We start from the raw sequence: 22,753 nt of genomic DNA, 5'->3' as shown, positions 1-22,753 counted from the left end.
GAGTAAGGGAAGTCTCTGGGACAGGAATCTATCCCTCCAGCATGTTCTGTTTATTGTGGTGACAAGGTTTAGGTCTCTAGAGCGTATAGCTCGGAGGGATTGGGATTTCTTTAAGTGGAGCATGTCCAACAGCTCTGGGTTTGACATAGCTTTGTATGTTAAGCAGAAATCACCCCTGAGTAGGCGATATGCGATGGAGTAAAGCTGTAGTTTTTTTAGACTGTCTGCATAGGGCATCTGTTTGAGGCCAGTAATCCTCTCTGTGAGGTATTTCTGTGGTCTTTCCAGTTGTTGTAGATGTCTTGTGAGGTACATACCAAAAGGGGCGTTGTACTCTATAATGGGTCTAATGAGTAGAGGGGAACAATGACCTCTCTTTTCTGGATGAAAATCCTTTTGTGATGAGATGAGCCACGTAGAAGGATTTCCTGACCACTGTGGCGATGTGATTATCAAAGGAGAGACTACTGTCCACCTGTGTCCCAAGGTCTCATCACATTTTCAGCATTAACTAGACTACCAGCTATGTGGTAGTTCATGGGTACAGAGTTTTTAGCAAAGGGGATGACAATGCACTTTTTGGCATTGAGCTTCAGGCCATGGCTTTGACACCAGGTATCTGTCTCAGTGAGGCCCTTTTGTAGTTTGTCCACATCATTTGGAGTTTCGATTATGGCTCCTAGTTTGCAGTCATCTGCAAACTTTGTTAGCCAAAGACCTTCTGTGTTAGCCTGCACTTCAGAGCAGTAGATACCAAACAGGAGAGGACCCAGGACTGAACCCCATGGTATTCCACTTGTCACTGGTCTGAAGTCGGATTTGGAATCCGCTACTTTCACAGTTTGGGTTCTGTCCATGAGCCAGTTGGCAACCCATCTTGTGACATAGGGATTTATACCTAGTTGAGTGAGCTTATGTATAATTCCAGAGTGGGGGGATGGTGTTGAAAGCCTTGACGAGATCTAGATAAGCTGTGTGAACCATTTTACCCTCCTCTATGGCTTTGGTGACTGCTTCAAAGAAGTCAATCAGGTTTAGGAGACATGATCTGCCTTTTACAAATCCAAACTGGGTAGTGTCCAGAGTTTAGAGATTACTGATGTCTTTGTTTGAGTTCATGGCCTTGCAGACCAGGCTTGTCAGACTAATGGGGCGGTAGTTCCTGGGGTTCGTCATAGCTCCACCTTTGCATATTACCAGTAATATTACTGATTGCTTTTTTCAGTGTGACCTTCTCTCTCTCTCTGTTTTAATTTGTTATTTGGGATATTTTGCAGTCACCCGAATGGTAATGGACATCAGTTGGGTTTAACAACCCTGTGATGTCCTTCAAGGATGCATCTGCAGTCATAACATATGGGTTGTCCTGCCTCAGGCAGCCCTTCGGTCGGTCGGCCGGATTCCAAAGTCTGGGTCTGGCCTCTGCTGATGTCGCACTTTCCCCGACGTCAGAGCGTCTGGGGTGTAAAGGCATCAGCCGACGCCATTTTCCTCTGTCTTTCTTGCCGCGCGGTGCCCGAAGCAGAAGCTGTTCGCAAGTGCCGGTCGGTCAGATCCAGTGATTTCAGCTACCGAAGACTTTGAAAAAAGCTAAGTACCCCGTTGGGGACTCTTTCTTGCCTCAGCCGATGTCAGACAAAGTAAATAATTGTTTAACTTGTGGGAAACAAATACCTCATAAGGATTTCCATTCTTACTGCCTTCCTTGCTTAGGCCCAGACCACGACGTATCTGCTTGTTTAGCCTGTGCCTCCTTCAACTGACTAACTCTTAGACGTCGGTCGGAGTTTGCAGAGGAATTTTTTGGAGCCGCTTTTGCTTATAAAATGCCGTCGGAGACTCCGACTTTGCATATGGTCAAAAAAACGCAAGAAAAAGGACAGACACTCTCCGCCCGCGGTTTTGGCTGAAACCACGGCTAGGCCTACCGCGAGTGTCTCTGTTTCGGCCGAAACAGAGTCCTCGGCGTTTCCTTCTTCCAAAACCATACTTCCGACCACCGAGGCCCGAGAGGCCCCGGCTGAGTCGGCTTCAGAACTACCTACCGAAGCTAGTGTTCAGGAATTGTCCGGCACCATACCTTTGGACATTTCTACCCCTGCACATGGGGCAGCTAGGCCCCCTACTTCCATGTCCATTAAGGCCTTTTCAAGGGCTAAGGCTGCCAAACTTTCAAAAGCTTTGCCTGCCAAATCTACCTCCCAGAGGCCTTCCTCTAGTTCACAGATCCTCAGCCTTGCTGAGGACCTTATTTCCTTAATTTAGGGGTTCACAACCTCACCCAGACAGGGCCTCTCAACCTCCTCCAGACAAAAGGCCCAGGACTGACCCCTCTGATCCACATTCCTCAGATGATTCCACGGATGGATCTGAGTTGTCAGACCACCAGGAAGGGGCTTGCTCGCCTTATGAGGATTCAGATGCAGAGGAATCTATCCCTTCGGCCTCCCCTTCTGAGGAGTTTTCCTTTGGTGAGACTCTACACTCCATGAGAGAGAATTTTCAATGGCAAGGTCAGGATTTCTCTGATTCTAGAAAAAGATTAAGGGCCTTTTTGCATTTGCCTTAGCATAGGCCCTTAGCTATACCTCCTGTTCTGAATGTAATTGATGATGTGTACAATGATGTCAGTACAGCCCTTGATACTCTCCCTCCGGCCCCTGCCAAACCTGACAGATACTACAGGGTCCTGGATTGTCATTTCCATTTGTATAAAGCCCATTCTGCAGACCCAGAAACTATTTCTCAGGGCCCTAAATTGGTTGCGGCCTCTACTGCCAAAAATCCTCTACCCTCTGGCAGAGTCTAGAGCTTTAGAGAGATGGGGAAAGAAGGTGTATACTACTGCTACTCTTTGGGGCATTAAACTGTCAGTTTCATATGATACAGTACCAGGAGTATTTGTTAGATGAACTGAATAAGAAACTTTCTTCTCCTGAACCCCTAGACCGTAAATCCCTTCAAGATTTGGTACACAACTCACAACAGGTTAGTAATCATTTCTTAAAATGTGGCTATGATGCACTGGCGGCTTCATTTAGATCAGCTATGACTGGCGCAGTTATTCGTAGGCATGCCTGGCTGAAGGAGCAATCTTTGCCAGACCATGTCAAAGCTAAACTCCTGGATGCTCCAATGGAGAAACAAAATTTATTTGGCTCCTCTGCTCAGGAGATCTTAAAAAAGGTTGAAGAAAAGGTAAAATCTGTGCAAACAGTTAAAGATTTCCTGCAAGTTCAACCACCGAGATTCAGCAGAAACTGGCCTACTAAGAATTGGTCCTTTCCAGACTCGGACAGAGCCCAGAGAGGCAGGAACAGGCGCCCTAGAGGCAGAGGTCAATCGAAGGGCTCCTGCAGAGGCCGTCAGTGGCAGCCTGCCAACCAGAGGAGTAGTGCAACAACTACTACACTAGGACAGGGTCAATGACTTAATTCTGATTCCGCCTACCAGGGATCAACTGGAAGCTCCCTTGGGCGGAAAGCTGGCTTTATTCTCAAAAACTGGCATTATATCACAAAGGATGCATGGACACTGCAAATAATAGACAAAGGATACAGGTTCCACTTCCACACTTTGCCAAAAAGAGGCGGAATGCCAAACCTTCCACCAAATCAGAGGACAGAGGCTTTAAAACAATTCAGCAATTTACTTCAGATGAAAGCTATAGAAAAGGTACCATGTTCAGAACAAGGCCAAGGATTTTACTCCAGACTATTCCTTGTACCAAGGAAGGAAAATCAATGGAGGCCTATTCTCAACCTGTCTGCACTGAACACTTATCTCATTGTGCCAAAATTCAAAATGCTGACCCTATAGCAGCTTCTTCCCATGTTGGGCAAGGAGTTTTGGCTGGTGACTCTAGATCTCAAGGAGGCATACCTGCACGTCCCTATTCGACCAAACTGCAGAAGACACCTCAGATTTCTTGCAGGATCAGAGAGCATTATCAATTCTCAGCATTGCCCTTTGGCTTATCTACTGTGCCCAGAGTATTCACAAAATGCCTGGCATCAGTAATTGCACATTGCAGACTACAGGGAATTCAAATTTACCCTTACCTGGACGACTGCCTAATACAAGCGGACAACAAGGAAAATTTGATAAAGGACTTGGCCTATGCCATACACCTGCTACAGACCTTGGGATACACAGTCAACATCCAAAAGTCAAGACTAGTACCATCCCAAAGGATAACCTTTTTGGGTGCAGATCTAGACACAGCCACCCAAATGGCCTTTCTCACAGAAGAAAAACAAAAACAACTTCCAGATTACTTCATGATTCTGACAAGACAAACTCAGCTTACAGCAAGGAAAATCCTGCAGGCCCTGGGTTACATGGCATCCTGCATAATTCTAATACCACATGCCAGGCTGCATATGAGGAAATTACAATGGTACCTCCGGAGTGTATGGTCTCAGCACAGTCACAGTTTAGAAACCATGATACCAATCATTCCATGCCTTCAAAAAGAATTCCTGTGGTGGGCTCAGGCCTGCCAGTCCAACAGAGGGTTGCCTTTCAACAAACCAATACCAAGGCAGACCATCACCACGGACGCCTCAGACTGAGGATGGGGAGCACACATGGAGGACAAATGTATCCAAGGCCTATGGCCTCAAGGACAGCTAAGCATGCGCATAAACCAGAAGGAAATGCTGGCAGTGAGGCATGCAATCGAGGCATTCAAACCCTTCCTCCAACAAGGACACCTGCTAATAAGGACAGACAACACCACGGTCATGTGGTACATGAGCAGGGAGGCACACATTCTTACCCTCTATGCCGGATGGCTATGAATCTGTGGGAACTATGCCTGAATCTCAATATCCAACTACAGGCCCAATTCGTGCCAGGGAAAGAAAATGCACTGGTGGACAGCTTAAGCAGAACTACCATGGATACACACGAATGGATGCTGCACCCAGACATCTTCCAACTCATAGCAAAGACATGGGGAATGCCGGAGATAGATCTGTTCGCCTCCCCACTCAACAATCAACTGAAGACATTCTGCTCAAGGACATACCACCCACAAGCTTGGAGGGTGGATTCTCTCTCTTTCAGCTGGAAAGCCCTAACAGTATATGCCTTCCCACCTCTCCCATTGATGTACAAGGTTCTACTGAAGATTAGGGAGGAACAGCCAAAAGTGATACTAATAGCTCCGGACTGGCCAAGACAACACTGGTATCCATTATTGAGAAGCATGTCTCAGACAAAATCATGGCCTCTCCCCCTATGGCCTCTTCTTCTGACGCAGAACAATTTCAAGACCCTGCATCCCAACTTGAAAACATTGCAGCTAACTGCCTGGAAAATTCCTTAAATCCCAATCAAACTGTTTATCTCAGAGGGTGAAGGACATTATCCTGGAGGTTCGCAGGCCTTCCACAAGGAAGACGTACTCAGCTAAATGGAAGAGATTTCTCATTTGGAGCACATCCAAAGGGCACAGATGTCACAGTGGCAAACCTAACACATATCCTAGAATACTTAGCAGAATTGTTCCACAATGGCCTGTCCTATTCTTCCATTAAGATTCATGCTTCAGCAATTTCAGCAGAATACAATGTGGATCCACCTATCTTCTCACACCCTCTCCTCAGACAATTTCTGAGAGGGATCAAAAATATTAAACCTCCAAGAAGACCCCCTCTACCTGCCTGGGATCTCAACTTTGTGCTGGAGAAACTGACACTACCTCCTTTTGAACCAGCAGCATCAGCGGATCTACAGTTTCTATCTTGGAAAACTGCATTCCTTCTGGCAATCACTTCAGCAAGAAGAGTATCTGAGTTACAAGCATTAATGGCAGTGCAGCCTTTTTTTATCTTCCACCAGGACAGTGTGTCACTAAGAACCAATCCTACTTTTATGCCAAAGGTGGTATCTAGGGTATCCTTGAACCAAGCTATTCACTTGCCTACGTTCTTCACTAATCCACAGAATAGAGGGGAAAAACTTTTGCACACCCTGGATATACACAGACAACTACGCTACTACTTGGACAGAACAAAAACTAGCAGAAAAACTGACCAACTTTTTGTAGCATATGCAACTGGGGTGCAAGGAAGAGCAATTTCCAAACAGACAATTTCAAAATGGATAGGAAATTGCATTCGCTTTTGCTACTCCTTTCATGGAAAGACTGTTCCTGAAAATATCAGGCCTCACTCCACAAGGGCCACGGCCACCACTACAGCCTTCCTATGGGGGGTGGCTACCAAGGACATTTTAGAAGCTGCTACTTGGAGCTCCGTGCATACATTTGCCAAGCATTACAATCTACCTTTATACTCCAGATCCAGAGCAGGGTTTGCAACTGCAGTCCTGCAGGGGATCTTAACTACACCATCCTTTTCTTAGTACCTCCTCCCCCAGATTGGCTATGGTATTCTACCCATATGTTATGACTGCAGATGCATCCTTGAAGGACATAGTACAGTTTTGTACCTACCATAAATGTAGATGTCCCATAGGTATGCATCTGCAGTCAGGATTACCCTCCCTCCTTCCCCTCTGTGGTATTCCTAGGGTGCTTACCCCACTTTTAGCTAGCTGGGGGAATCTATTATGGTGTATTTGTTTGTTTATACATGTATATAATTTGCAAATGTTTGGAACTTTTCAACATTTATCCAAATTTAGCCTTCCTAGAGGGCACCTGGCATCTGGGGCAAGAAAAACTGAGGAAAATGGCGTCGGCTGATGCTTTTATACCCCAGATGCTCTGACGTCGGGGAAAGTGCGACATCAGCTGAGGCCAGACCCAGACTTTGGAATCCGGCCGACCGAAGGGCTGCCTGAGGCAGGACAACCCATATGTTATGACTGCAGATGCATACCTATCGGACATCTACATTTATGGTAGGTACAAAACTGTACTTTTCTTATGCTTAGTCAAACACACTGCTTGTGCTATGCTGATGAGGCCATAACAAGGCCGAAATATGCATATCCATAGCTAGTGGGGTTTGGCTTTATTGGCCTGTAATTGTCCATTGAAAAGACTTCAAACGTAAAAGTCATGGGCAATCAGAATCGCCATATAGCTGAACCACCTGATGTTCATAGGGATCATTTGCATATATCCCATGTGCCTCTGTTACAGGAGATCACTCATTGGAAGTTCTAGCTTGGCTGGATTTTTCATTTAGTTTTTACTGATTGCTTTTTTCAGTGTGACCTTCTCTCTCTCTCTGTTTTATTTAAACACTTTAAAATGTTTTGCAATACTTTGGAGTTGTTTTTCCCCAGGCCTTCGCTGAAAATGGGCTCCTACCCAGTCAGATTTTCCCAGTAACTGAATGTCAATAAATATTGCTGTATTAATATCATTTTTTCATAAAGTTCCTTTCAGACTTCCGAGTAAACTGAAGCTTGTATTTGATGCATTAGAGAGTTTCTTCTAGCTGAAAAATACTAGTGTATTCTGATTATTTTACAAAACCAGAACATTCATTTTGCCCAAATTACTATGACCTTATCAGAAGCAGCATATTGATGATATTGCTGTTTATACAAAGTGCCTTTTAGGTTTATAGGTATAGGTTCCTGTGTGTCATTGCAGCAATGGTACCAGACCTCTTCAACCATACCGAATTCCTCAGTAAATACCAGTTTTGAGGGCAAAATAATGGGGTGCCACGAATTACTGGTTGGTCCCTTTAATTTCCCAGGTTTTTGTTGAATGTTTTTTGGACAATGACATCACGTGCAGGGCATGCACGATGACGTTGGCTTCAGGACAGAATTCAACTTTAATTTAAATTTATTTAAGTGCAGCAGTCAAGTGCTGTAGTGGGTTTGTGCACAACACATCATTCTTCCCCAAGGTAAAAGAGACCATTGCACTAGTAGCTTCTTATTTGAATGTTGAAATTGCATTCCGTTTATGGTTTTGTTTTAGGCTCCTTCTTTAAACGTTAAAGTGCATTTTACTGTTTTTCTTTGGGCTCGCATTGATTATGTCCAAGAAAAGAATGCATTCCGTTTGCTGGTTTGCCTATTATTTATGTCCGTGGGAAACGAGAGCTTCGTATCTATTACAGCTGCACTGGTAACTTCTTATTTAGAAATGGATTTGTTTACAATTGCACTAGTAACTTCTTATTTGAATACATTAGCATGCTTTGGGCTGCATAAGAAATTTTCTTTACTGCTATTTAAAGTTCCATTTTGGGCTCCGCAGGAAACAGATTTTTCTTTACTGCTATTTAAAGTGTGTTCTTTGGGCTCCTTAGAGAGACAATTGCACTGGGGTGTGTGCAAGTGCTTTGGGCTCCATAGTGAGTGTGTGCGAGTGTGTAAAATGCCCTACTTAACTGTGGTTAAGGTTACTCAGACTCAAACCCTATACCTTGAGTACAAGGAGCAAGAGCCTAAATTCTCTACCCATACCACCACTTGTGCTTCAAGGAGTTAAGTCCATAGTTAAGTTCTCAACTGTCCAAAAGTTTACAGAATGTTTGGCTTGTACTTTTGATCTGTTCCTCTTAAAACTTGTGGTTTTCTGGCAAATCAGTATGAACTGAATTCACTAAATAATGATAGCCATTTAAGTTTCAGTCTTCTGTCTTTCAAGAAACACATTGGTAACACACAACATTTTATTCTAGCAGATCTTCTAAGATTTATACAGGCAATGTTTAAAATGTGTCCATGGTTTTGTGCCTTTGCCCCCCCCCCCCACACCCAAAAATAAAAAAATACATATTTGCTTTTTCCAGATTTTTTTATGCTGCACAGTTCTTCAGGGGTAGTGTTGCTTATGCCAAGTCGGTTTGTGTTAGTAGCACAACAGGTAGAACACTTGCTTTTGATGCAAAAGGCTGTGGGTTCTACTCCCACACTATGTAGATAGATTGCTAATACTGTACTGTGTTGTACTCTTGAAGGGGGTGGATGTTGCAGTCCTGGGAATGTCCTCTTTGGCAGAGATACATAGTAACTATGAACCTGTTGTCCGTTTGCCATCCATTCTCTAATACAATATTACTTGCGTATCTTTTTTTTTTTTTTTTTATGTAATCTAGGCAATTTATTCCTATAGGGCAACAGGCACTTTTATTTGTAGGTAAAATAATGAATTTATAAAGTTGTTTGCTAGCAGCAACCTTTTCATTAGTTAGAGATCTCTCTAATGTGGAATTACTTTTATTTCTGCAGAGATTGCACATATTTACTGATACTGGTGGATTGTAGAAGTTAGAGTAGACTTTTATGATGGAAATGTTCTGAGCTGGGCAGTTTTGTCATTATTGGTTCATGCATTTTGTTTCACTGCTTACTGGAAAAATGTTCAAAACATTTAAAACTCACTCTAACAAGTGTGCTGTATTATACAAGGAATTTAATTTAATACAGTCAGGAAGGTGTGTCAAAGAACACATGTATGTTTCTTGTGCAAGGGGACTATGATTTGAAAATGGCCCAAAGGTAATCTTTATCTGCCACTGGCCAGATGCGTTTTCTTTGAATGTGGGTATCAATGACTGAGAGTTTCAAGGGCAAGGAGGTTTTTATGCTTTTTCATTGTGAGACTGTATTGCTTTGTTTAGCATCTATCTATTCGTGTTTGTGCTATTGTAACGTAAAATAAAAGTTTTAAATGAAATCCAAATAATCATTGTAGAAGTAAAGCAGTATGCACATTAGTGTTTATGGTAAATGAGCCAAAATAGCCAAGTAATGGGACACTGGAATGGCTGTATGGGGGAAGGGCTGTGTATGTGGGGGGGGTCTATTTGACTATGATTTTGCGAGAGGAGAAGGGTGGGAAACTCAGACAGCCCCAGGTGCCACAAACTCTAGCTATGTCACTGATCAGTAGGCCATGAAAAATGACTTTTGGAGGTCTTAGCAAACTGTAATATTCTTTTGCTAAGATTAGAATATTGCCTACCATTAAATGCCCTACTTTTACCACAAAACCCACATACTGAAAGTCAGCAAAACCAAAATCCTAACATTCATCAACTTCTCCCTTCCCAGTGAACATCATTGCTACACATTTAAAAAGAAATGGTTACATTTATTACTGAGTTTGGGGCATTGTTTTGGTTGGTGTTTGTTCTTCAGATTGCATTTTAAAGTTGGTATCCCACAATTCTGTTGGAGTGAATGGTGTTACACAATTATGTATGTAAATTTTATGTTAACCAGCATACAAATTTGTATCTATTTTTCACATGCCTTTGTCCAGATTTTTGACGTTTCCAGGTTGAGAGGTATGAGTGGTACACGTGGTCATGTGATGTGCATGGAGGATATTTTCATAAAGAAAACTATAATCGCTTCCTTTTTTCCCATTTATAAAGAGGAAAAGTGTTCTCTGTAAGCTGGTGAACTAACTTTTTAGTATCTGGAATAGTAAGTTTAATGTTTTTTTCATGCATAATTTCTGTGCAGCTTGATTAGATTATTGCTACATATTTTGAAATGTGAACTGATTTATATTTCATGGTTTTAACTGCATGCTTTTACATGGTACATTTTAAGTTCTTGCACAGCCGGGCAGTTTTGTGCAATGCTGTGTACTGTTTTTCTCTTAGTTTTGACTAAATAGAGGCAGAGGTTTTAAAATTATTGTATTGCATGTCTAGTCATGAGTATGTGCATCACTTAAGGATGTTTGTATATGTGCCTTCCAGTGAAGTCTTATTAGTTCTATTCGTTAGACATCTGATATGTATTACAGTAACAGGTTAAAAAAAAAAAAAAACCTTCAGAAAATATGTTGTCAAATACATGCAAAACCATCCAACGTAATCTGACATCGCTTGTTAAAGAGAAGCAGGAGGGGGAAAGTACAAAGAATGTAACTTTACCATGTAAGGTTAAAATTGGCCTTGGCGTACTCGCATGCATGTAATATTTTGATAAACCTGAATTTCCTAGAATCAGAATCCTAGCGGACTGATAAAATTAGTAGCTTATAGCAATTTCTAAATTAAGAGCAGATTTGAATATGGTATTTAAATAAGCATTTCTGTTTGACTGAGCTAAAATAGTTAATTTGGTGTACGTTGAAAAGATGTTTAAAATAAATATTGATGCTTGCTGGAAAATGGTATGGACGTCTCCAGCTTCTAAAGTTTAGATTTTAAAGGCTTATAAATGAACTGCTGATTTTTGAGACTACTGATTTTATGAGAGAACTGAATGTGAGACCACAGTTGTTGCAACATAAACATTTCATAAGAAAAACTGTTTTGTGAAAAAAAAAAAAAAAACTAAAAAGCTGTTTCCATTCTTATCTAGTATTATCTTCAAATTTCTGCTGCCTGGAGAGACTTTCTCTGTTCCCCTGCCTTAGTAAGGGCGAGATTCTTTCTCTATTCCCCTGCCCCTTAGTAATGGCGAGAGTCTTTCTCTGTTCCCCTGCCCCTTAGTAAGGGCGAGAGTCTTTCTCTGTTCCCCTGCCCCTTAGTAAGGGCGAGAGTCTTTCTCTGTTCCCCTGCCCCTTAGTAAGGGCGAGAGTCTTTCTCTGTTCCCCTGCCCCTTAGTAAGGGCGAGTCTTTCTCTGTTCCCCTGCACCTTAGTAAGGGCGAGAGTCTTTCTCTGTTCCCCTGCCCCTTAGTAAGGGCGAGAGTCTTTCTCTGTTCCCCTGCCCCTTAGTAAGGGCGAGAGTCTTTCTCTGTTCCCCTGCCCCTTAGTAAGGGCGAGAGTCTTTCTCTGTTCCCCTGCCCCTTAGTAAGGGCTAGTCCTTTTTTCCTTTGTTCTTTCCTGTTCTAACTCGGACTGCTTAATATATACGTGTTTAATCCATTCCCAGAGCAATTTTCTTATGGTGTACCCGCATTTAACACTGCTTACACATTTTGTATCTGTAACTGTTTTATTGGTTGTTCTTCTTCCTTGGTCATGAGGGAAAAGGGTCAGCAGAGTAGCTCACCCACCGGGTTATCAAAAGAATAAACAAATGGTCTGTCCCTTCAGCTAACCCATGACTGCAGGGGTGTGGGTGTGTTGGTCATTGCTATAGAGATCTGGATTTATCTGGGATGAGGTGAAGTTGCCTGCCATAATTACAGTAGCTAAGTAAGGTGATTGCAGGGCCCAAGCATATTCTAAAATCCTGGCTTATGACAATGCTTTCATTGGATGGTTGTTGAGATCAACATCAGTACAGTTGTTTAATTGTCTATAATGCAAAAAAATTTATTTGCATGTGTTCCTTATCTTTCAGGTGTATTGTGTTATGTCACATTAATGAGATTTAAAGAAGACCATCTTTTATTATTTATTTATTTATTGTATTGACTGGGAAAGTCCGACTAGGTTCCACAGATCCTGTTTTCAGCGGAAGCCCAGGGAGAAATGCTCCAAATGCATGTCTTTTAGAATGTGGGAGGAAACCGGAGTACCCGGTGGAAACTCACACTAACGCAGGGAGAACATGCAAACTCCACACAGAAGGCACCCCAGCCGAGAATCGAACCGGAGAACCTCTTGCTGTGAGGCAACAGCATTAACCACTGCACCACTGCGCCGCCCACTTTTTTTTAAATAAAAGTATATTTTCTTGTCGGAGCTTAAACAGTATTACAGACTTCTTCTAAGCATTATTTTACAACTTTCTGTTGCAAAGTAGTGTGCATTATTAAAATGAAAGAGAACCAGCACTGTTTTGTCATATTAGTGCTAAAAATACATTTCTTAATGTTAATGACAGTAAGAGGCCCGTCACTTATATCATAAGTAACTGTAATAAAACACTGTCCAGGAATAAGCTCTATAATTAATGAGGCAAATCTTATATTTAAAGTATAATGTTAATGTTATTAGAGATTTTTGTTGGACAAGTGAAATGATGACCAGTATTACACAAGACTTTCAAGATTTTCTAAGGTGCCAATATTTTTCCATTGCCCCAGGTCTGTGTAATCGTGGCTTGCTGATGAAGTCTGCTGTGGTACAGTAACTTGTATCTTGTTTTGCTAACTTGAAATTCTTAGTTGCCAGATGTGAAGTATTTTATATCTTTGTTTGTTTTAAAAAGTACTGGTGTGTGGGAAGAATGCTGTGTCACAAAGCATTTCTTGATATGCCCTGGCTTGAGGAACATGACTATACTATGCTTTTAACAACTTGGAATTCCTGCCCAAATTGAATCTTTTTACAGTTTGTTCCCACGGGGGGGGGGGGGGGGGGGGGTTGAACAAACATAAATAGATTTTTTTACGTTATTGGAAATTTGAATTTCATGTTGAGTGATGCAGTACTGCTAAGCTCCAGTCTTCAAATCCCAAGACTTTTATAATGTTGCAGTGCATTGAGCATTACAATTATATGCTCTGAAAACTGGGAAAAGACAGGCTTGTTAAGCACTTTTGTGATGTCAGATAAGTGTGCTAGTCACTCTAAAGATGAATTTCCTGACATCCATGTCTCAAACATGCAACAAGCTTGTTGACTGCAGACCTGATGCGATCATAGTCCTCTGTTTTAGAAAAACAATTTAGAGCTGCAGAGGGTTAAACCAATGAAAAGCTGCCACTTCTATTTAAGTGGAAAGGAAACATTTTTTTTAAATTAATTTATTCTTTGTTGTTCCATAATGTGACACATAGTGAGACTTGATAAGGATGAGAAGATTGCATCGCATGAGGTGAAATCAGAGATGCTGCACGAGTAATTGCTAGTGGCATTCCAAAAGGAAGAATGTGATGCTCCTGACCAAATAAAATTGCTCTGGGTAAAAGGCGTCTTATCAACCCATTCACATGGAAATAACACCATTTACACTGAATAGAGATCATAAAGAAGTGAATATTTATCTTATTTTTAAAAATGTAGCATGCTTGTGGGGACCAACATTGTGTGCATCATGTTTTGTATGCTGCTGGACACTACTGTGATTCATAGACCTGAATCTTGGTAGTCCCAGTAAAATTCATCTGCCTTTATATTGTGCTGATTGGCACACAGGAGCTCCTTAAAAACATGATGTGTACTAAACACTCTAGTGCTTGTGCTGCCAGGCAGCACTGTGTAGCATGACAATGCTGCACAGCAACATGGGACACTTGGGTATTATACAATCTGTCTTGTCATGTAGCTATGTGTCGCTCCTTGGTTATTGAATACTGTTACCACAACTTGTATTTCAGTGTCATCAGATGTTGCCCCTGCCTATGATTCATAAAGAAGTCACAATTGTAGGCATGAAGGCGTATCGGGGGTTATTTCCATGTTGTAGTTGTAGTGGTGCAACAGGTAGAATATCAACCTTTGGATCAGAAGGCTGTAGGTTCTGTTCCCACACCAGGTAGATAGATTGCTGACACTGTAGTGCAACTTAACATCCCATGGCACCTTTCGAAAAGAATAAAGGAATTTCTGTGATGCCCTGGCCAAACTTCCTCCAGTAGTAGAAATACCACCTTGGGTCTCCACTAAAAATATACCACTGACCTAGTAGGAATAACCCATTCAGCAAAGGACAAGAAAATGTATGTTGAGGAGATCTCATGTTGTGACAGCTCTGACTGATGCGTGCTCACAGGTGTCCCAGTCTGGTCACAGTAGGTAGTGTGCGGTAACCTGTTTGCTTGCACCACAACTAATGCCATTGTTTATGGTGATTGTTACCATGCGGCGGACCCCTCCCCCATGCTCGTGTGTGTGTGTGTGTGTTGCTCGTACATACTGTGTTGTCCAGTGTACTACAAGGGGAGGGGGATTGCAGTGCTTGAAGCACAGTACAGTTCACAGGCACTTGGTTGGTAGCGCAGAGGTTGGCATCTTGAGACTAGCTATTAGTCTAGGAGTGCTGGTTTGGGGAGTGTTTGGGAGGGTTGTTGTGCATAAGTACTATGTGTATGGAGTGATATGCTTACACAATGTGGTATGACCCCTTGCTTGGTCTTGCCTTGCTGTGTACTTACCTTTCTAATTCAGTACAAGCTTGGTATACAAATTTACTGTACAGCAGCCTTGCTTCTTAATAGCAGTCAAAGGGATTCACCTACAAATTTTGAATAAACTTAACTGGGCACTCTTCACATGTGCAGAAGATAATATGATACTCAAGAACCCGATAAAGACTAGACTTGCATTTCCTTTTGTGTTGTAAAAGAAAGTGGGGCAGAACATGGCAATCTGTTTTATCTCATCTGTATACAGTGGGGCCATTTCTGAAGTAAGGCAGTACTGTGTACCAAATGGCAGGTGAGACTGCATATGTGGCTGCCGAAGTCACAGATAAGTCTTTGCTGATCAAATCAAAAATTATTTATTTATTTTTGAGGAGGTGGCAGAAAGTGCAGGCTAGGTAGTAAAGACATCCTAGTAGACGTTATGTTTTTTTATCAAATGCATGTGTTAGTCTGAGTTATTCTGTCTTGAAGTGGGTCACAGGCAGTGCCAACTTTGATAGCTGACCAATTTGATAAACAGGAAATAAGTGGTGGTAGTAAGCTGCAGTGGTGCAGCGATAGTGTTGTCGCCTCACAGCAAGAGGTTCTCCTGTTCGATTCTTGGCTGGTGCGCCTTCTGTGTGGAGTCTGCATGTCCTCCCCACGGTAGAGTGGCATTTGAAAGACATGCGTGAATGAGCGCGCCTTTGTTGGGTGTTGGGCTGGCACCTTGGCACCATAAAAATCTATTGCCAATTATTAATTAGTGGACCGGAGTTCCGCTGTGGCGACCCCTAACCGGAAAAAGCCGAAAGAAGAACATTAGTAAACAAAATGTAATCTAAACAAAGGGCGCTCTATCATGATTTGCAAGCTATATTGTTTGAGAAATAAGTTATTACTTTTTTTTAGGCAACTTAAGTAAAGGAAGTACAGTAAGGAGAGTTTGAAATGAAAGAAACTAGGACCTTGTGGAAAAAGGGGTTGAAGGAAACTGGTTATTTTTCAAACATGTGAAAAAATGAGATGTCCCGAAGAGAATATGAAGTGGAACAAGATATGTGCCATAAGTCCTGTAGAGAGAGTTCAGGAGTGCAAAACAAAACCCCATTGTCTGGTTCAAGTCTATATTTTGGATTTTTCATGACGTTTGCAGACTACAGTGCACAAAATACGTGCATATTTGCTTAAAGTTTAACATGATGCAAGTGTCTTAAGAGCATTTGCAGAGTCCAGGAGGGAATCTTTTAGAAAAGAGGCATGTAAGATTTGGGGAGGGGGCAGAGTCTTAAACTGAGGATCCGTTGTACAGACAATACATAGATGAATGCACAGAAAGGATGGCGACTATGTGGAACAGCCTTCTTTGGATAATGTTTAAATTAGAAGTAGTAGTGGTGAGAAGCTGTAATCATAGGGGTCAGAAACAAGACATCTGGTGGTGTGGATGACAAGTGAAATCACTGGTGTGTGTGGTATTGGTGAGAAACTGACATTTTAGTGGGTTGTGGTGTAGGTGAATAACTGCTATCCCAGTTGTGTGGGGAAGAGGTGAGAAATTGCCATCTTTGTGAGAAACAAGAATCCTGGCAGTGTGGGTGAAAGGAGGAATCCCAGTAGAGTGTTGAGAGAGTGAGAAACATGACTCCTAGTGATGTGTCTGGTGGAATTAAGCTCAGTGTCATGGGTTGAATAAGAAACAGCATTCCCAGTGCTGGGTGGGACCGATAAGAAATAGGAGTGTCCCAGTAAGGTGCCACCTGTGGGTGATGATGCTTTGTGGGACGTGAAGAACTGGAGTGCCTCAGTGAAATGTGGACTGGATGAAGGGCATGAGTGGTCCATTCCACAAGTGTAGGTTTGTTGCATGCTGTCTCAACTGTCATCTGTTTAACTGTGAATGTGCCATGCAGATGAAGTAGGCCAAAGCCTAGGTTGTCTGAGCAAATAGTTGTACCCTGTGGATCATAATAAAAGACTAAACAGAGTGGCAGAGTAAATAATTTTAGCTCATGTCTAGCAGATACACATATGCTGGAAATTTCTCTCAGCACAATGGTAATTTGTTGATGTACAGGAGTAGTTTGAGAGAAAAAAAAAGAACCATTATGTACAGAAATGGTGGTTTAACAAGTGAAGCAGCCTGTCGAGAAAGCTAATAAATATGAAATATTAGGAGGGAGACCTCACAATAAATAGGGGTCCAGATAGGAATCTTGATGTATGCTTGTGATTAATTGCTGTCTGGCATGCTGAAATAAATAGAAAGCTGCAGATCAGGTAAGATTACATCTCTTTCCATTGATTGCTTTGTTTTTTGTGGTAGAATGTTTTTAAATTGGAGTGTCATTTAATTCGTGTCTCTTTTGTTTTACAGGTGCTTTCTCAGGGATGGCTCAGCTCGGTGCTATCATCGCTGTCACAGTAGCATTGTTCATTGGTTCACTCTTCTCTGCTATACATAAACTTGAAGAGGGGCACACTGGAGTTTACTACAGGTGAGACGAGCTCTGTTTCTTAGTAGACATTTTTGATAAATAATGCAGCTATATTTTACACCACTCAAGTAAAAATTGCAAATTAAGAAGTGAGTTTAAACTTTGTGCCTTTTGGGCATTTACAGTGGAAGTTAATATCACTGCCTCTGTTTCAGCACATATGTAGTATCAAGCTTTATGTATACGTCCTTAACAGAAGACCGAACGCTCACATTATTGAGCTTAAAAGCAAGAACCATGAAAAGTTGATCCATGGAAACAATGGAATAACTTGTGTAATGCAGGGACCTCTGTTGTGCTGGATCACAGCACAGCAGGGATCAAGAGTATGGGCCCTTTTTCCCACTGTAGTGCCATCTTGGAGTTGGTTTATATAATTAGCCTGGGGGGGGCTTCCCCCTGCAAAAAATGGTTGATTGTATTCTCTGATGTCCTTCATGGATGCATCTGCAGTCATAACAAGTGGGTTGTCCTGTCGTCAGGCAGCCCTGCAGTCGGCCGGATTCCAAAGTCCGGGTCCGGCTTCGGCTGATGTCGCACTCCACCCGACGTCATCTCTGGTCGTCTTCGGGTATAAAAGCATCAGCCGACGCCATTTTCCTCAGTCTTTCTTGCCGCGTGGCGCCCAAAGCAGAAGCTGTTCGCAAGTGCCGGTCGGTCGGATCCACAGATTACTTCTACCGAATACTACTTCGAAGACTTCTAAAGCTAAGTACCCCGTTGGGGACTCTTTCTTGCCTCAGCCGATGTCAGAAAAAGTTAACAATTGTTTAACCTGTGGGAAACAAATACCTCATAAAGATTTCCACTCATACTGTCTGCCTTGTTTAGGCCCAGCCCACGACGTAGCAGCCTGTTCGGCCTGTGCTTCTTTTAACCGACGAACGCTTAGGCGTCGGTCGGAGTTTGCAGAACAGTTTTTCGGTACTGATTTTGCGTACATTATGCCGTCGGATCCTCCGACTACCCCCAAAAAACGCAAAGATAAAGACCGACATTCGCGGTCCGCGGTTTCGGCCGAAACCACGGTAAAGCAAACCGCGAGTGTCTCGGTTTCGGCCGAAACCGAGAAAACTGCTCAAAGTACAGCTGAACCTATTCTAACAACTGAGGCCCCTGCTACAACTCTTGAATCGACCTCAGAAAGTTTACCCACTACGGTGGTGGACTTATCAGACACCATCCCCTTGGATGTCTCTACCCCAGCACGTGGTGCTGCTAGGCCTCCAGCTGCCATGTCCATTAAGGCCTTCGCCAGGGCTAAAGCAGCCAAGACTACTAAATCAGTGCCTGTTAAACCCCCCACATCCAGGCCCTCTTCTAGTTCTCAAATGCTTTCTTTGGCAGAAGATTTAATTTCTTTAATTAGAGGATCTCAACCTCACCCAGATAGGGCCTCTCAGCCCCCTGAGAAGAGATCTAGGGCAGAGCCCCCTGAGCCAGTTTCTACTGATGATTCTGCTGATGAATCAGACATAACTGATCAGCCTGAGGCTCCCTTCTCCAATTTTGAAGATTCGGATGCTGAAGAATCCATTCCAGCTGCTTCCCCACCAGAAGAATTCTCCTTTGGGGAAACCTTGCATGCCATGCGAGAACAGTTCCAATGGCAGCAACAGGATTTTTCAGACTCCAGAAAAGACTTAGGACCTTTCTGCACCTCCCACAGCACAGGCCCTTAGCTATACCTCCTGTTCTCTCTGTGGTGGATGATGCTTTCAATGATGTTTGCTCCGCTCCAGATTCTTTACCCCCAGCCCCTGCCAAACCAGACAGATTTTACAGGGTGCCAGATACTCATCACCACCTTTACAAGGCCCCACTTGCAGACCCAGAAACTATATCCCAGGGTCCCAAGGCAGTAGCCGCGACCACAGCTAAAAACCCTATTCCTTCTGAAAGGGAAGCTAGGTCACTAGACAGATGGGGTAAAAAGGTCTACACTTCAGCTACTCTCTCAGCTAGAGCTTTGAACTGTCAGTTTCACATGATACAATACCAAGAGTTTATGCTTGATCAGTTAACTAAAAAATTAACCACTGATGAATCTCTTGATAAGAAATATGCATTAGAGATGGTAAATAACATACAACAGGTTAGCAACCATTCCTTAAAATGTGGCTATGATGCACTGGAGGCTTCATTTAGATCAGCCATGACAGGCACAGTGATAAGAAGGCATGCATGGCTAAAGGAACAAGCTTTACCGGATCATGTTAAAGCTAAGTTGCTAGATGCTCCTATGGACAAGACAAGTTTGTTTGGTACACCTGCCCAGCAGGTTATGAAGAAAATGGAAGAAAAGGCAAAATCTGTTCAAACTGTTAAAGATTTCTTGCAGGTTCAACCCCCAAGGTTTAGCAGGAACTGGCCTGCCAAAAATTGGTCCTTTCCTGACTCCACAAAATTTCAAAGGGGTAGAAATAGACGTTCCAGAGGCAGAAACCAATCCAGAGGAGGTGCCTACAGAGGACGACAGTGGCAAGGTAACAACAGAGGCACAGACACAGCCACTGCCACTACATCAGCACAACCGCAGTGACTTAATCCTAAATCCGCCTACCAGGGAACAAATAGCAGCCCCTCTAGGCGGAAAGTTAACCTTATTTTCAAAGAACTGGCACTACATAACAAAAGACAAGTGGATTTTACAAACCATAGATCAAGGTTACGGTTTCACTTCCACACTTTACCAGTCAAAAGAGGAGTGCCAAATCTACCTCCAAATCAAAAAACAGAGGCTCTACGCCAGATAATGGAGTTAGCAAACATGAGAGCTGTGGAAAGAGTGCCAACAGCAGAACAAGGAAAGGGGTTCTACTCCAGACTATTCCTAGTTCCAAGAAAGGAAAAAAGTTGGAGACCAATTCTCGACCTGTCCACCTTAAATACATATATCATTGTCCCAAAATTCAAAATGCTGACCCTACAGCAACTTCTTCCCATGCTGGGCAAGGAGTCTTGGCTGGTAACTCTAGATCTCAAGGAGGCATACCTGCACGTCCCCATCCGACCAATCTGCAGAAGATACCTCAGATTTCTTGCAGGATCAGAGCACTATCAATTCTCAGCATTGCCCTTTGGCTTATCTACTGCGCACAGAGTATTCACAAAATGCCTGGCATCAGTAATCGCCCATTGCAGACTACAGGGAATTCAAATTTACCCATACCTGGACGACTGCCTGCTACAAGGGGACAACAAAAGCAAGCTGACAACAGATTTACAAAGGGTCATTTACTTGCTACAAGGACTGGGATACACAGTCAATTTACAAAAGTCAAGACTGATACCATCCCAAACAAGGACTTTCTTGGGCGCGGAATTGGACACAGTACAACAAATGGCATTCCTGACTACGGAAAAACAAAAACAACTTCCTCTTTACTTCTTGGCACTAACAAAGCTGAACAAGTTAACAGCAAGAAAAGTTCTACAGGCCTTGGGCTTCATGGCATCATGCATAATCTTGGTCCCATTTGCCAGACTACATATGAGGAAACTACAGTGGTACCTAAAGAATTTATGGTCCCGACACAGTCTAGAAACAGAAATCCCACTAATTCCATGCTTAAAACAGGAGTTCCTATGGTGGGCTCAGGCATGCCAGTCAAACACAGGCCTACCCTTTCGCAGATGTCAACCAAGCCAGACCATCACAACAGACGCTTCAGACCTAGGATGGGGGGCCCACATGCTGGACAAATGCGTGCAAGGATTGTGGACACAGGATCAACTTCACCTGCACATCAATCTAAAAGAAATGCTGGCAGTAAAACTGGCAATCCAAAAGTTCAAACCATTTCTCAAAGAGGGCCAGTTGATGATAAGGACAGACAACACCACAGTCATGTGGTACATCAACAAACAGGGAGGCACTCATTCATACCCCCTATGCAGAATGACCTTGGAGCTGTGGACCCTGGCACTCAGCTACAACATTCAGTTACAGGCAATATTTGTACCAGGGAAAGACAATACTCTGGCAGACATATTAAGCAGAACCACTTGAATGCCCACGAATGGAAGCTGCACCGGACATCTTCAAGACCATCTCGAAGAAATGGGGAATGCCACAGATAGACCTATTTGCATCACCTCTCAATTACCAGCTCAAAAATTCTGCACAAGGACATTCCACCCACTAGCATGGAAAGTGGACTCACTCTCCTTCAACTGGAAAGGCCTAACAGCATATGCATTCCCACCTCTTCCTTTGATACACAAGGTACTGCTAAAAATAAGGAAGAACGTCCAAGGATAATCCTGATAGCTCCAAACTGGCCAAGACAACACTGGTACCCACTACTGAAGAGCATGTCTCGAACAATATGTGGCCAATACCACTGATGCCTTTGATGTTAACTCAGAACAACTACAGCATCATACATCCAAACCTAAAACGCTGCAACTGACTGCATGGAACATCACATAGCAGCAGCTAATCCAGAACTTTCCCAAAGAGTTAAAGACATTATTCTTGAAGCACGCAGACCTTCAACAAGAAGGAACTATGCTGGAAAATGGAAAAGGTTTGTCATTTGGAGTACGGAAAGAGGAAAAGCTGTGTCAAACATAGATATACCTAACATTCTGGAGTATCTGGCCGAACTTCTTCATTCAGGCCTGTCCTACTCCTCCATCAAGATACATGCATCAGCTATTTCAGCAGAATACAGCTTTGATCCACCTGTTTTTCGCACCCTTTGCTCAGGCAGTTCCTCAGAGGAATCAAGAATGTAAAACCTCCAAGGAACCCGCCATTACCAGCTTGGGATTTAAACTTTGTGCTAGAAAAGTTGACACTATCACCCTTTGAACCAGCAGCAACAGCAGACCTACAACACCTGTCATGGAAAACTGCTTTCCTACTGGCAATTACTTCAGCAAGGAGGGTTTCAGAACTACAGGCCTTAATGGCAGTGCAACCCTTCCTAATCTTCCACCAAGATAGAGTGTCCTTGAGGACTAATCCAACATTTATGCCCAAGGTGGTATCCAGAGTGTCTTTAAACCAGGCAATCCACCTACCTACCTTCTTTCCCAACCCACAAAACATAGGGGAAAGAATACTGCATACCTTGGATGTACATAGACAGCTACGCTACTACTTGGACAGAACAAAAAATAGCAGAAAGACTGACCAACTCTTTGTAGCCTATGCAGCAGGAAGGGAAGGAAAAGCTATTTCCAAACAGACAATCTCCAAATGGATAGGAAATTGCATACGATACTGTTACTCCTTCCATGGAAAACCAATTCCACAGAACATAAGACCTCATTCTACAAGGGCAACAGCCACTACCACAGCCTTCTTACGAGGAGTGGCAACCAAAGACATTATTGAGGCGGCTACTTGGACCTCCGTGCATACATTTGCCAAGCATT

The 22,753-nt window shown here is 42.9% G+C and overlaps 1 long non-coding RNA gene across 1 annotated transcript in view; it reads left to right on the top strand.

The window, feature by feature from the left end:
- The window catches only part of LOC122811305, a 155,135-nt gene that overhangs the window by 62,174 nt on the left and 70,208 nt on the right, over positions 1–22,753 (top strand). Inside the window, exon 2 of the long non-coding RNA XR_006366233.1 lies at positions 17,245–17,365. This is a non-coding gene — a long non-coding RNA (uncharacterized LOC122811305). The remainder of the gene's footprint in view (positions 1–17,244; positions 17,366–22,753) is intronic.

This window comes from Protopterus annectens, chromosome 9.part0 (assembly GCF_019279795.1).
Source record: "Protopterus annectens isolate FY-2018-M chromosome 9.part0, PAN1.0, whole genome shotgun sequence".
Taxonomy (NCBI): domain Eukaryota; kingdom Metazoa; phylum Chordata; order Ceratodontiformes; family Protopteridae; genus Protopterus; species Protopterus annectens.
This window is presented reverse-complemented; position numbering and strand designations above follow the sequence as displayed.